Here is a 13,663-nt window from a genome sequence, read left to right on the forward strand (position 1 = left end):
TATTAACTGACACACTGATAAAGTGAACTCAGTGTAGACAAAGCAATATTTAAAAAAAAATATTTCTTTATATTCAAATTAGCTAAAAGTATATCTAGGTATAATTCATAAAGATGATTTAGTTTTGTGCATATTCTCATCATGATACAAACAGACAACAAATTACAGAAATACACAACTGTTTCACATGTACAAAGGTACACAAAACAAATATTTAGGCACGCCGGTTTGGCAGTCCTAAGACAGCCGGCCAGACTGACATGCACACTTAGTGCCCACCACTCATCCTCCCTTCTGCTGTCCGTAGAGGATAGCCCCCCACCACCGCCACAGGCTCTGCAGACTCCTCTCAGTCAGTGAAAAATAAAATGAAAATAACATTGTTTTATCATTTCATTTTTCACCTGCTGGCACTGAGCAGGTGGCAACGCTCCTCTGCAGTTGAGGAGCCACCGCTGTCTGCACCCTCACAAGTTTCTTTCTTTTTTTTTAAATGAAGCCGATCAGTGAAACGATATTGACGCATGGTAAAGGGAGTAGAGGAAAGGGGGACATGACAATAGGAGAAAGAGTTTGGTCTCAGAAAGTTAGTCACCATGAAGGTAACTATCCTGCTCCATTGTCCCAGGTCTCTTCTAAACTCTGTCACCTGGAATGGTCCTCAGCAAGAGAAAAAGTGTGTGTGGGTGGATCGGGGGTGGTGGCTTTTTGTAAGAAAAAATATTTAAAGTGTTTCAGGGGTTCAAATCAACAGCAGAGAGAGCAAGAGTCATAACACAATGAAGACTGACTTTTTACTACAGCACATTTATATTGAGGGGCGAACTTGATTTATCCCACATGATACGGATGGACAAGTCACTAAACAGTGGCCTCAGCAGTACTCGGATAGTCTGCCTGTGTGGGGAGTGTGAACTGTGGTTGCGACAAGTCGAAGAGACATCCTACAGTTAGTTTGGTTTCATGGCCCAACCCCATTGCACATGGTTGAAGGCCATGCACAGAAGTGGTTGCACACCTGTGGCAAGATGGCTACAGAAGGCTAGGGTATGCACCCAACTCTTCTGTGCACGGCCGTGTGGAGTTAGCCTCAGGGCTTAGCCAGAGACCAGGTCCTGCAGCCAACCCCTTCTGGTCACAGCGTAGGTTGGCTGCCTGTGTAGGGCACTCTTGGATGTGGGAAATGATAAACAATTAATAAATACATTCATGGCAGCATGGCAGTTGTGCGACTTAGGGATTCTGATTTAACCCATCACTTGAAACTTTTGGTGGTTTTTCCAGTTTTATTTCACGACCATAACAGTGCTTTATTATTTAGGTATGGCTGTAAGATATTGCCTTATATTAAAAAAAAAAAAAAAGAAATTCACTGCAAAAAACACAAGGTTAATGTGACATTCTAGTTAGGTGTTGGAGTAAGATAAAAAATGAAGTCTCAAAACAAACAAAAAAAACAGTGAAATTCACTAGTTCTAGATTACTGAGCTAAGTATAACTTGCGCCTGATGCCATGCACTACTTGTTTCCTTACATATTACATCACTAATGACATAAAATGTTAGATTTCGCCTCTGTGGAAGGCAAGGCCAATTCCAATGCCTCAGCTGCTTTTCATACCAATGAAGTCCGCAAAGAGACTTTCTCTGACGGAAGCCCAAAGAGGAGAGGAAGTCCCCTTCTTAAGATGTGTCAAGGTCACTAGTGCTTTGTAAAGTTAAGGTATAAGCTAAAATCTGTATGGTAAGAGCGCAAGAGGTTGCCAACATTCGTGTTATCTGAGTCAACTTTATCAGGCAGGGCATGAGTATCTGGAAAAGCAGAGACCTTTTGTTTTACCGTTTGGAAAGCATCTGTCAACTTCGAAAGTGGAAAAGACCCAAAAATCGGTGGTATTGAGCGCCCTGTTGTTGGCGCCTTGGAGGGCAACGCTTCATCACAACATGTGTCTGTGGAGTAACAAAGCAGAGTTTGCAAACTCTCAGTTGGCCAACCTTGAGAAGTGGCTCTGCGGGTAATAAGGCCAACCTGAAAATATGCAGAATGGTCTGATGGAAGCATTTGGAATTTCCATCTTCATATTTTTCAATGTCTACTTTAGCTCAAACTATGCAGAAGAGACTGGCATAGAGGAATTGTGTTGAGATTCTGAATGGTCTCTAGAGATGGACTGTTTTCTTGAGGAAGAAGTTCATTTCTTCTTCCTATGGTGTTTTTTTAAAGACCTCTTTGGAGATCATTCCCTGTAAGGAAGCTTAACTGAAGGGAGCAGAACACCTCTGACTTATCCAAGTGTGTCTTGACCAAAAAGAACTTGGCGTCCCACTCACTAATGGCCATTGAAAGCAACAAGGAACATCAGTTAGAGGCTGAGGGTTCTGTTTCGAAGCTTAGACATTGCAAGAATCTGAGATACCTGAAAGTATAGCACCCACCTAAATAACTGATCCTAGAAAACGCAACAAAACATTTGATGAAGCAAGTCATATACTGCAGAGTCATATGTGACTTCCTAACACAGGACATTTAATTCTAGAGGCAAAGATAAAAAACACAGTGATAAAAAGAGTTGTAAGAAGAAACTATCAACATCAATTAGCACTTTTTCAATTTGTTAGCAAAAGAGTCTATTGCTTGAGGGGTCCCTTTTGGAGTCTGAGTCTGATTTTAATGGGTTATTTCTTGAAAAACCTTTGTTTGCGTATACAAGAGCGCATAATCTTCAAGAGATGTTATCGAAAAAAATTAAACCGCCAACAATTTTGGAGTCTAAAACTAAGAAAAATGGTACCCATAAGTGCTGGAATTGCATTCATTGCAATAATGCAATTCTTGGAGACATCCTACTACATCCCCGAACTGGTGAGAAAATTAAACTACAAAGTAGAACGACTTGTAATTCCGAAAATGTTGTTTACGTCATTAAATGCCCATGTGGGTTATTATACTTGGGTAAAACTGAAAGAAAGATGAAATTAAGATTGACGGAACACAAAAGTAAAATCCGCACAAAAAGCATTACCTCGAGCTTAGCAGTACATTGGGAAAAACAACGTCACCAAATTGCACAGTTAAAAATTCAAATTATTGAACAAGCATCACAAATCCAATATAGAGACAACTCCAAACATCTTTCACAGAGAGAAGCGTTTTGGATTAAGAAATTACAGACCATGATGCCGCACGGTTTAAATGACAAATTTGAGATGGCTTGCTTTTTGTGAATACGTATTAATGATCTGCAATATCACCAAGGGATCCACACGAGACACTACATTACCGATTGATGTCTCATGTTGAGACTTTTTTTCAACTCACACTCACATTCAGCAATGTACACCAGAACCACAGATTCACATTCAGAATTAGCTAAACACATAAAAAAGATGAGTCTTTAGATGTAAGATTATTTTATTGTTTATACTTCTCATTATGTAATCATTTTGAATGTGTTTATAGTTTAGTAACACTGAAAATGTTTCCACTGCAATAAGAATTATCATTCAGGTTGCAATACACTCTTCAATCTGTCTCATGGGAGCACACAGATAATAAGCACTTTGCAGCTCTGTTTGCACGGGATGTACGAATTGATTTCACTTATGTATTCATCTTTTGCGTTTACAAATCTAGTTGTGTCCAATTTGAATTAGGTAATATTCAGCGTCTAAGCTGCAGAATCCTGCTATCGGGCTTTCATTTTTACTAAGCGCATTTCAAATAGTCTGTTGTCGCTGTCTATTATTCTTTTGACACGTCATCGCGCTTACGCGTATATCAGGAAGTGTTTCTTTTGTCTTACACACACGAACGCCACACGCTATCAGACGACCGTGAGATTCGCCATATGTTGTTCGCGGTAAGCAGGTTCTATTACGATTTGTTTCTTTAACGGCGGAATATTTCCGCTTGTACCGTGACTACGAGACTGGCCACTATGCCCTCTAACAATGCGCTAACATTTGGCAGGTGACTTGGAGTATTCCGGTTATCAGAAGGGGCTTTTGGACAAAGTTTACTGAAAGGATTGCACTTCCTAATTTCTCGTCTTACCCCGAGGTGAGCCACGGTAATACAGATCTGTTAGTTGCGTGTTGTTTAGTCAGGAATTCAGTGTTCACATCAAATTTCTTTTACTCTAGGAGTTCTACGGTGTTGAGCACATGATCGGATTGTACTAAAAACCACATACACAGTTGGCAGGTATGTGTCTAACAATCACAGTTCACTTCTGTGAGACTTTTCTTCTTAATGTGGTTCTGGCCGATTATAGCGGCTATTCTTAGAATTGTATTTCTCCCACATATTGTTTCCGAACTTGTGGAATTTAGACTACCAGTGTTGTGGAAGTCAGGTAGTATCAATTGTATTTCAACTAATCACTGTGGTGAGGGGAGCACAACATATTCACACATCACATCAGCATATATTATAATATCTGATCCCAGATGTACATCCTTTGAAACTGGTCTCCTTTTCTTCTTGCAGAATACCCCTGACGAAGGGACCCAGCGTCCCGAAATGCATTGGGTGTTGCATTAATTTTGTTTTATATAGAAAATTTGTTATTTTGACAATTTGAGTTCGTCAATGGAGACAAATGTAAAGCATGGATTCGTGTAAATTTTGAATTGTATATCTGTTCATAATTTTTTGCAAATCATTTGAATTAAACTGAATTGAAAGTAAGAATTTTCAATTGCTGTGCAGGTTGCAGTCCTAGTCACACAGTCTGGACCATCCGCTAGTTCCTAACACAGGACATTTAATACTAGAGACAAAGATAAAAAACACAGCTGATAAAAAGAGTTGTAAGAAGAAACTATCAACATCAATTAGCCCTTTTTCAATTTGTTAGCAAAAGAGTCAATTGCTTGAGGGGTCCCTTTCAATCCCCTCTATGCAATTCCTTCAGTGACAGACTAAAATTACCATTTAGTTAAATTAGTTCAGTTGTTTCACACAATTTTTAATACATGTAAAGTGATTGTGGTGCACACACCTTAAATCTCTTATGTGGGCAAAATATCTTTCCATGTCAGGTTTAAATTGTCCAGAGGTAAATGATGCCAGCCTTAGAAGTGTCGCGATTTGCTCCCTGCGCTCTGTGCCCTCCACCAGGGAACCTACTTGTGGTACTTTGCACTGTTCTAATAAGCTGCTGGAACCTCCCCTTCATGCACATACTGACTTCCAGCCATTTGGACTCTACTTGGAAAAGGCCATCCATTCCCAATCCATGCCGGGTTTTGTGGAAGCCAGTTTGTTCATGCCTGAAACTCCATTCCCAGCTCATTGCTTTGTCTCCACCCCTGCAGGCCAAGGAAGGGGGGAGGAATCCAGTTCACCTGTGGCTGGCTGCTGCTAGACTGCTCACACCTGATGCATATGATTACTGTGAGCTATTGTAAGCCCCAGCTCCCTTCAGTCCAGAGTTGGTCATTGTAGCTGTGTACCGGTGAGACCGATCCTTGTTCCAGTGTTTCCTGAGCTTTAGTTATTCCTTGTTCCTGAGCTGTTGCTGTTTTCCTTGTTCCTGAATTAGCACTGCCTGCAGTGCTACCTTGACTCCTGAGCTTTAGTAATTTCCCTGTTCCTGAATTAGCACTGTCTGCAGTGCTACTTTTACTCCTGAGCCTTAGCTCAATTCTTGTTCTTGCCCCAGCACTGCCTTCAATGCTACTTTGTTTTCTGGATTCCTGAACCTGCACTATTCTAGTATACCTTTGTAGCCTCCCCTTCTGTATATTTCCTTTTCCAGTCCCTGCCTTTCTTCCCATTTCCTTGGTTCCAATTCCTAGTTTGCTGCCTTTCTATTCCTGCTGTCTTGCTTCTAATTACCTTGTATGTTGGTTACTTGTTTTCAGCCAAGTGTGGCCTGTGAATTCCTTCCTTTACTGTTAAGCACTCCTCTTTGCTAGCTCCTTCTCTTTTGTGCCTATATTTAGTTCTAGCCCCTTGCTGTTACTGCCTTGTGAGTTCCTGTTTGATCGCCAGGATCCGTGGACCCAGCTGACTCCTTGTCTTTTGTGCCTATATTTAATTCTAGCCCCTTGCTGTTACTGCCTTGTGAGTTCCTGTTTGATCGCCAGGATCCGTGGACCCAGCTGACTACTTAGGGAGTGTTTCTTGTTCACTGTGAGTACTGTCTTTGAGTTACATTTATAACATCGCCATAGGTATCAGCTCCACAGACCCTGCCTTTGCATGCATATCCTATGTGGGTATTTGCAGTCAGTATCTGTAACAGCAATTGTGGGTGAGGAACTTACTGAGCTTCAGTCTTACTGTGTGGAGCTCCAGAGTGCTTTACCCCACATTCCCTTTATTGTTAATGTTGTATCATATATATATATCTTGCACGTCTGTCCTGTGTGTAGTTAGTCTTAATGCTAAATTGCCTTGTGAGTGTCCTTCGTTTCTGAGTCTTAGCCATCTTGTTCACTTGTACAGGCTTCCCCTTTGGATCCCTTTTTCTCCTCTGACTCCCTGTGTGATCCTGTGCAGCGCGGTACTACTCTTTTTGTGCACTGTATGCTGTCTACCCAGTTCCCAGTCCTTCCCCAAGTCCCTGACTGTGTTCCCGACATAGTCCTGGACAATCCCTGACAAGAAGAACATCCAGTGTAGGTGCCAGAGGACTAGATCAATGCCAGATTTTTTAAATATCCACTAACTATGTAAACCTGTTCCATATAGATTCACTCTAAGTCAATGTATTTTACATGGATATTCAGAAAATCTATGGAGCTAACACCTCTGCACCTATATTTAACACCCCTGATCTAATTTGTATAGCAGCCACATATTTAAATTACAGAAACACATTGTAGCAAGCTATACATTTGTCTTCTACCCTAGTGAAAGTACAGACATCTAATTGTAATCAGTATGGAAAACAAACTTATAGCTAATGCATCAAAGACAAAAGTGTTGATCTTCGGCCAAAAGTCAAATAAACTATCATTGATATGTCAGCTGGGCCCTCTAAGGATAGCTACAACCAACACGTACACCTACCTGGGAGTACAATTTGCAGACACCTGCAGACCAGCACTGCAGGTTAAAGCACTGGTGGCAAAAGCAGCCAAGCTAACATACGGCTTGTGCAAATTACATCACAAGCTTGTAAGCCACTCGACGGAGGGGATCCGTCGAGTATTTCAAGCCAAGCTAATGTCTACACTCACCTATGGCCACCTTGCCTTCCCTGGTCTGCTGACCCAAAAATTGGAGGGCCTATACACTATGGCTTACAGAAAAGTTTTCAAGCTCCCATATTCGACTAGGCGTTCACTGATCCGACTAGAGTTTAACATCACAGCAATGGACATTGAATGCAAAAAAGATATAGTCAAATTTTATCACAATGTGTTTAATGCATGCCCGGGCACAGTGCTACAGGTGGTCTTTACAGACAATAACAGTCGCTGGGCGAGGTACTTCCTGATGGCCAAAAAGACATTGGGGCTACCAGCTGATCTCTCAACAAACACACCATTAACTAAGCTTAGTCTGAAGAACCTGCTAAAAAGGTGTGGCAAGAACATCTCGAGGCAACAAGACCTTGAACAGATCAGACCTGTTCAGGGTGCAGAAGGTCTTATTAGCTCATATGAAACCACCGCATGCCAGCCCTACCTAAAAGCGGGACTCGGAAGGCAAGCCCTACAAAACGTCATGATGGTGAGGCTCTTAACTTTGCCAATACAAGACTATAGAGCTCACTGGAAAAACTTGTCGTCAAGTGGGACTGGATGTTGTCTGTGCCAATACCACACAGAATCCGCTTTGCTGTCCCCAAGGCGTTTGTTCTTAAGATCCATGTTCATTCAGCACAGCGTAAGAACATGCAAGGAGGCCTTAAGGTACATTTACACCACTATAGTCCCGATGGAGCTGGCACGTATTGGGAAGTTTTATGTGGCTGCTGGAATGACTTTACAATCGGCCCGAGAATTGACAAATAAATTACGATTCACGGATTACCAGTACTCGCATTCGTTCAGCATCGCACTTTTAATACTATTACTGTCTACACTAACTTTTACTAGTAACAGGATATCCAATAGACTGAGCCCTCCGTGGTGATGTAGCTCTGTATACCCTCTGCATGTCAAATCCTCAATGTGTTTTAATTTTAAATGCACCTTTTTCTTGTTTTGCACCGATTTACTTATGTACTGGTACATTGTAGCATCTCTGCATTTTATCCCCCTTTTAGAGTTTTATCAATTTTACCTTTACCTTTTCTAACTTGTATCTACTTGCTCCGCTTTTGTAAAGGATTTTACGTAATCATACAATAAAGAATTACCGCTCTTGAATTGTAATCATAACTGATCTGCCGAGTGCGAACAAAGGGTAGTACTCGTAAACGCCCTTTGTGAATTCCTAAATTCGTAAACTTAGATGTTTGGTCTAAACTTTGGCCAGACATCTAAGTTTACCTTTGTGAATCGGGCCCCAAGTTTTTAGACAACATATTTAAGTTTTGAGAACTTTAAAGAGGGCCATTTTGGATCAAGTCTGTTGAAGGGCATGTGGAACAAAAAATTAAGGTAAACAAATCTTTTGTGGAATCACCTTCAGCAAACTCAAAGAACTATTAATACATTCTCATCAAGAAGGAGGATTGTATAGGAGCGTTAACAGATGGATCCTAAAACTCCTCTATCTCCTTGCTAAAGTAAAGACAGTAATTAAAAAAAAAGTCTTTAACAACAGCAGATTCAAAGGTATAGGCTACAATGGTTTGAATTCAGGCCATTTTTAAAATACACTTTTTGCAACTCGTTCATTAATCAATAGATCATAGGCATTAGGAAGTAAAATCCCTGTTCTGTGGATGATCAAAAGTCGAAATTAACCTTTAACCAGCCCTACGTTAATACCACACATCGTCCATGAAATTGTCAACTTCAGATTGCAGGCAATCCGAGTGACAAAAGAAATGCACCTTTTGTGTTAACGCTACTGAGCAAATTCCTCCTCCCTGCTAGGATACTCCTCCCTGCGAAGATACACAGACATCGTAGAGGAGCATCTAAAGCCAATTATATTACGCCCGTGTCCTCCAAATGATATTAATTGGCTATGGCAAGGCTCTGAACCCTGAAGTCTGAATGCAGATTCACTGAAGGCTGGGCAAGAGTTACATATCTCACCAGAAATATTGCTCCTGCTTTTCAGATATAGTCAAGTGTTTCAGTTTCCTGCTTTCAGAGTAAATACAATTCCGGTGACTAATTCTTTTGATTAGTCGGGAAGCAGCACGAAGGATGCTCCTCAGGAGAGATATAAGCAACTCTGGAATATCAGCAGGCTATTGCCTCTTAAGAGGTGAAATAGGAGCAAGACCTGTACGACTATTCTCTAGACTCCTGCAGGGAGAAAAGCTTTGCAGGAAATGAGAAGATGGTCCCAGGCAGTTTATATGTCTTTTGAGATGTGCTTTCTGAAGCCTGAGTGTTGTGTGGATGTGGAATCCTATAGATCTGTCATAGAGAACTGCTGTGAGGGCAAGTCGTCTAGGTTCATTGCTGAAAGATATGTCTACACATGGTCCTGCTGATTCCTGCTAGCAATTAAAACAATGCCAACAAGGGTGTGAGCTTCAAGTAACACTTAAAGATCCAGGCATGGATGGTGATGAGCCAATCTTTTAGTTAAATAATGTAAATTCCTGAAGAGATTTTTAGATTGGGTTGGTTGTTTATTGCATACCAAATGATGGATTTGATGGATCTTGATGTTCTCAATAGCTGGGAGTATGTAGATGAATAGCGTTTGACGATTAATGCAGTGTAGACGCATGGTGCAGCGCCATTACACAGTCTTAGATTTCATCGATGAGGAAGTTCCTGGAAGATGATAACTTTTGCTTTGAGGGTTTTCTTTTACCCTATGTGGGCAAGTCTGGAATCGAGAAGGTCAAAGATCATGGTTGTGTGGTTGTTCCAGTTCAGAAGCAGTTTTGCATGACAATAATGAGTTGCTGGAAGTGTGGATGAAATGCGTGCAGGCAGTGGTCAGCGGTTTCTAGTAGGTTGACCATGGTTTTATTCATGGCCTAGTTGTTGTGTCACTTGGGAGACTGAAGTCTCCAAAGAAAATATTTTTTGGGTAGCTGATTGAGGTCATAGTCATCTGGGTTGTGGTGAGCGACAGGAGAGGATCGTGAAAGCGTTCCTGAGTAGTTGTTGTATGAATACAGTCTGTAGAAGACAGCAATGACCACTTTTTAAGGCTGAGTTCGTTGTTGTGCTGAATACTGTAGTTAGCAGGGAAAAGGAAGCTGAGAATGTGTGTGGAGGTTGCAAGGATTGTTATGAAAATGACACCAAGACTGAGCGGTGATGGGTTCTGTTAGGTCTTCTGCATGAAAGTCAGTGATAAGGATGAAGCTGTTTGGGTAGTGTGATATTGGGTGTCTGCAATTATTATATAGCATGTCTGAGCATAAGACAATGGGGATGTTGTGTGAAGATGCAAATAGGTGGCACATGATGAGTACGCATGAGTGATCTGAGAAATCGGGTCTTTGAGGCAATGGTTCTTGTACTTGGATCTTACCAAGGTGTAATCCACTAATGGCTTACAATGCCCTAGGACCTTCATAAAGAGAGTTCGGGTCAGAGCTTCATGGTGCCTCCAGGCTGGTTGCTTTTAGTGAGTGATGCTGGCTTTGTTTTATAAGGACCTTCTTGTGGGTTGTGGGTTCTTTGGCTTCCTCCTTGGTTGCTTTTAGGGAGTGTAACTGGCTTGATTCTTTGCAGCCCTTCTTGTGGGCTATATCTTCTTGAGCACTTTGAGTCATTGGAGAAATGTGTTTAGCTACTTCTCTTTCGTTTCTACAGAATTGGCAGTAGATGGGTTGGACTCCCTTTATCCTCTCCTTTCAAGTATTATTGATTCGCTGAGCGGATTTTTCGACTTAAGGTCAGTCTATTAGACCGGTTAACCCCTAAGAGAGGCTCTCCCAGATTCGGGCGTTAAACTCTTCCCAGAGTAATTGTATCTATAGTACATATATATAAGTCCGACTGGTGGAGGTGTCTAGAATCACTTTTTCTAATGATAGAGAGAGTAGCCTTGGGACCTATAAGCATATAAATACATTTAATAAGCTTTAGGTAGTAATGTATTAGTAAAGATATTTCTTGTCACGATAATTGGTTTTCTCTTTTCCTCTTTATTTGTGGTGGGACTTCTTGTCTGCATTTCACGTTTGAGGTGAAGGACCTGTACAGTGTAAGGCGAGCTTATAGGGTCTTGCGTAATGTATATGTTATTTTAGTGTGCTTCTTTTCATGTAGATTGCTGCTGCTTTCCTTGTCCTGAAGAGGCCAAAAGGAATTTAATGGCTGAAACGCGACCGCGTCGACAGTTTGATTGCATAGAGGGCCCCTAAAAAATTGGAATGTGTTGGGACTTTTTGAACTTTGCATTGCTTTTGAATTTGTGGAGATATTGTTTTTCCTATGCAATGTATATGCCCTCTGGGATGTCCACACTATTGAAAGGTGGATCCATAATCGAAAATCTGTTTTTGGACAGTAGCGTATTTTCGTTTAATGTACATAGGTTGTGGTTTGTAAATATATGTTTGTTGTATACGCTCAGCAAAAAATGAAAAATGAGATGTGAATTTATATACACACGAAAGGATAATTAAAAGTGCCCTTTTGCAAATAACTTCGTTTTATTTGTTCCTCCATACTGTTTTTTCTTCATTGTGCTATATCTTCTGTAGGCAAGACTTTATTTTAGTACCTGGTTGGTTGCTTCTAATGAGTGGCACTTGCTTGGCCTTTTGAAGTCCTTCCTGTGGTTCGGATATCTGATTGGATTAGAATTGGCACTTTAAAGCTCCTGCCATGGATGTTCTTCCTGTGAATAGCATATAGAGGTTGTGCTCCACCATGGTCATAGAATCTGCTTTGATCAGCCTTTTGACAAAATAACTGAACTCTTGAACATCAGTAGCAGCCACTGTTGGCACTGTACACACTATATGAAATCATCAGATATTTTAAATATGGACCCCGCAATTGTCTCTGCACCTTGGCCACTTCACCCATCACCCAGTTGGAATGGAAATAGCTGGCCACATGCAATGAGCATTGGATGGACAATGGGCTAAATTGCCAGATGAAAATACTTTACCGCGGCCGAAAATTGCGGCCGAAAATTGCGGCCGAAAATCGCCGAAAACACCAGCTTGGGAGTCCGGGAATCAAGGCTGCGTGGAAGGAGGCGGGTTGTAGTGCCCTGGTGAGTGCGTGTGGACATCGTGTGTGGCGGTAACAGCAGCAGCCAAAATCTGACACCTGTAGCCATCACGGCAAAACGCAATTAGCTTGCAAATTGCCTGCCACTCACCACTATCACCGCTGCCTCCTCCCGGCTGGGCTGGGCTCCGCCCCTTGCATCTCCGGGGGCCAACGACCGGCCGGGTTTGGCTCCACCGGTCTTTTCCTCTTCCTGTCCACAAGTCCCAGGATCTCCTGGATCTCCTGGGACAGGATGCATTATTTCAACGTACCTGGAGGCACATAAAGGCACGCCTGGTTTCCCGTCTTGCGGGTCAAGGGTGGGCCCGTTTGATAACGGCTTGAGGCGGGTCACCCTCTTTGAGTGTCTCTTTAAGGTAAGTACTCATTTGAAATCTAGAAAAACACTCTATAGTCTTGTGAGTTGTAGACGGACTGCAGAGAGCTACGGCACCGAATCATTATCTCACTGGGAATCAAAAACTCAGCGGGAAAAATGGCAACTAAGTCGGGCAAGGGTGGGAAGGTGGTCCCTACAGGTTCAGTTATGGGAACATTGGACCAATTTATTGTACGTGCCTCTTCAATCCTGGCCTACGAAATTGATCGCACTGCAAAAAGACTGTCACTGGATATTGCGGCCAATAGAAGGTCCTCAATGGGTCTCCTAGCCGGGGCGGTGTCTCCCACTTCCACTACCATCATCCCTACCATCATCCCTGGCCCAGTTGTCCAGCCAGGTGAGCGTGTTGGGGTGGACCAGGGTGTACACACCGTCCTAGTACATCCAGCCCCTAGCGAACCCCATCGGGGGTCGGAGTCTGTATCTACACCTGTATCTACACCTGAGGGACAAATAGGCTCTCTGGTTAGTAGCATCTCGCTTGACCCAGAGGAGAGTAACGTTAGGACCCGTTATACACGTGGTGTAAAATCCGCGCACCCAATACCAGTATCTAAGAGGAAGCGTGGGAGCAAGGCCCAGAAGGGCAGGAAGGCAAAAATTAAGAAGCCAAATGCTTTAGCCGAATCTTCTGGCGGTATATCGATGCCTCTAGATAATAATAGTGTTGAGGTCCTGTCTCCAACGATGGCTGGGATAGATCAAGCGACGGTATTTGGGATAGATACCCCGTCGGAATGGACACAGGCAACATGGGATAAAATTGAACAGCTATTTAACAGAACTTGTATCCCTATTTACAAAAGACTGAACTCCATCGAAAAAAGACTTGAAGCTTTTGAAGGTGTAGAAGCTAAAGCTACTAGTAGTGCGGGGTCTGTGGACAGTGCTAGTAGTGGGCAACGTATGTTGGGGACTACTGAGATTATTTCAAGTTTAAACCCTCCAGTCCAGTCTCCACAGATAGTGGTATCTAAAAGTAACT

At 42.2% G+C, this 13,663-nt stretch overlaps 1 protein-coding gene across 2 annotated transcripts in view; it reads right to left on the bottom strand.

Annotated features, from left to right (window-relative positions):
• The window catches only part of LOC146797846 (acylamino-acid-releasing enzyme-like), a 286,819-nt gene that overhangs the window by 12,381 nt on the left and 260,775 nt on the right, over positions 1-13,663 (bottom strand). The gene's annotated exons all lie outside the window — the stretch shown is intronic.

This window comes from Triturus cristatus, chromosome 9, assembly GCF_964204655.1.
Source record: "Triturus cristatus chromosome 9, aTriCri1.1, whole genome shotgun sequence".
Lineage (NCBI taxonomy): Eukaryota > Metazoa > Chordata > Amphibia > Caudata > Salamandridae > Triturus > Triturus cristatus.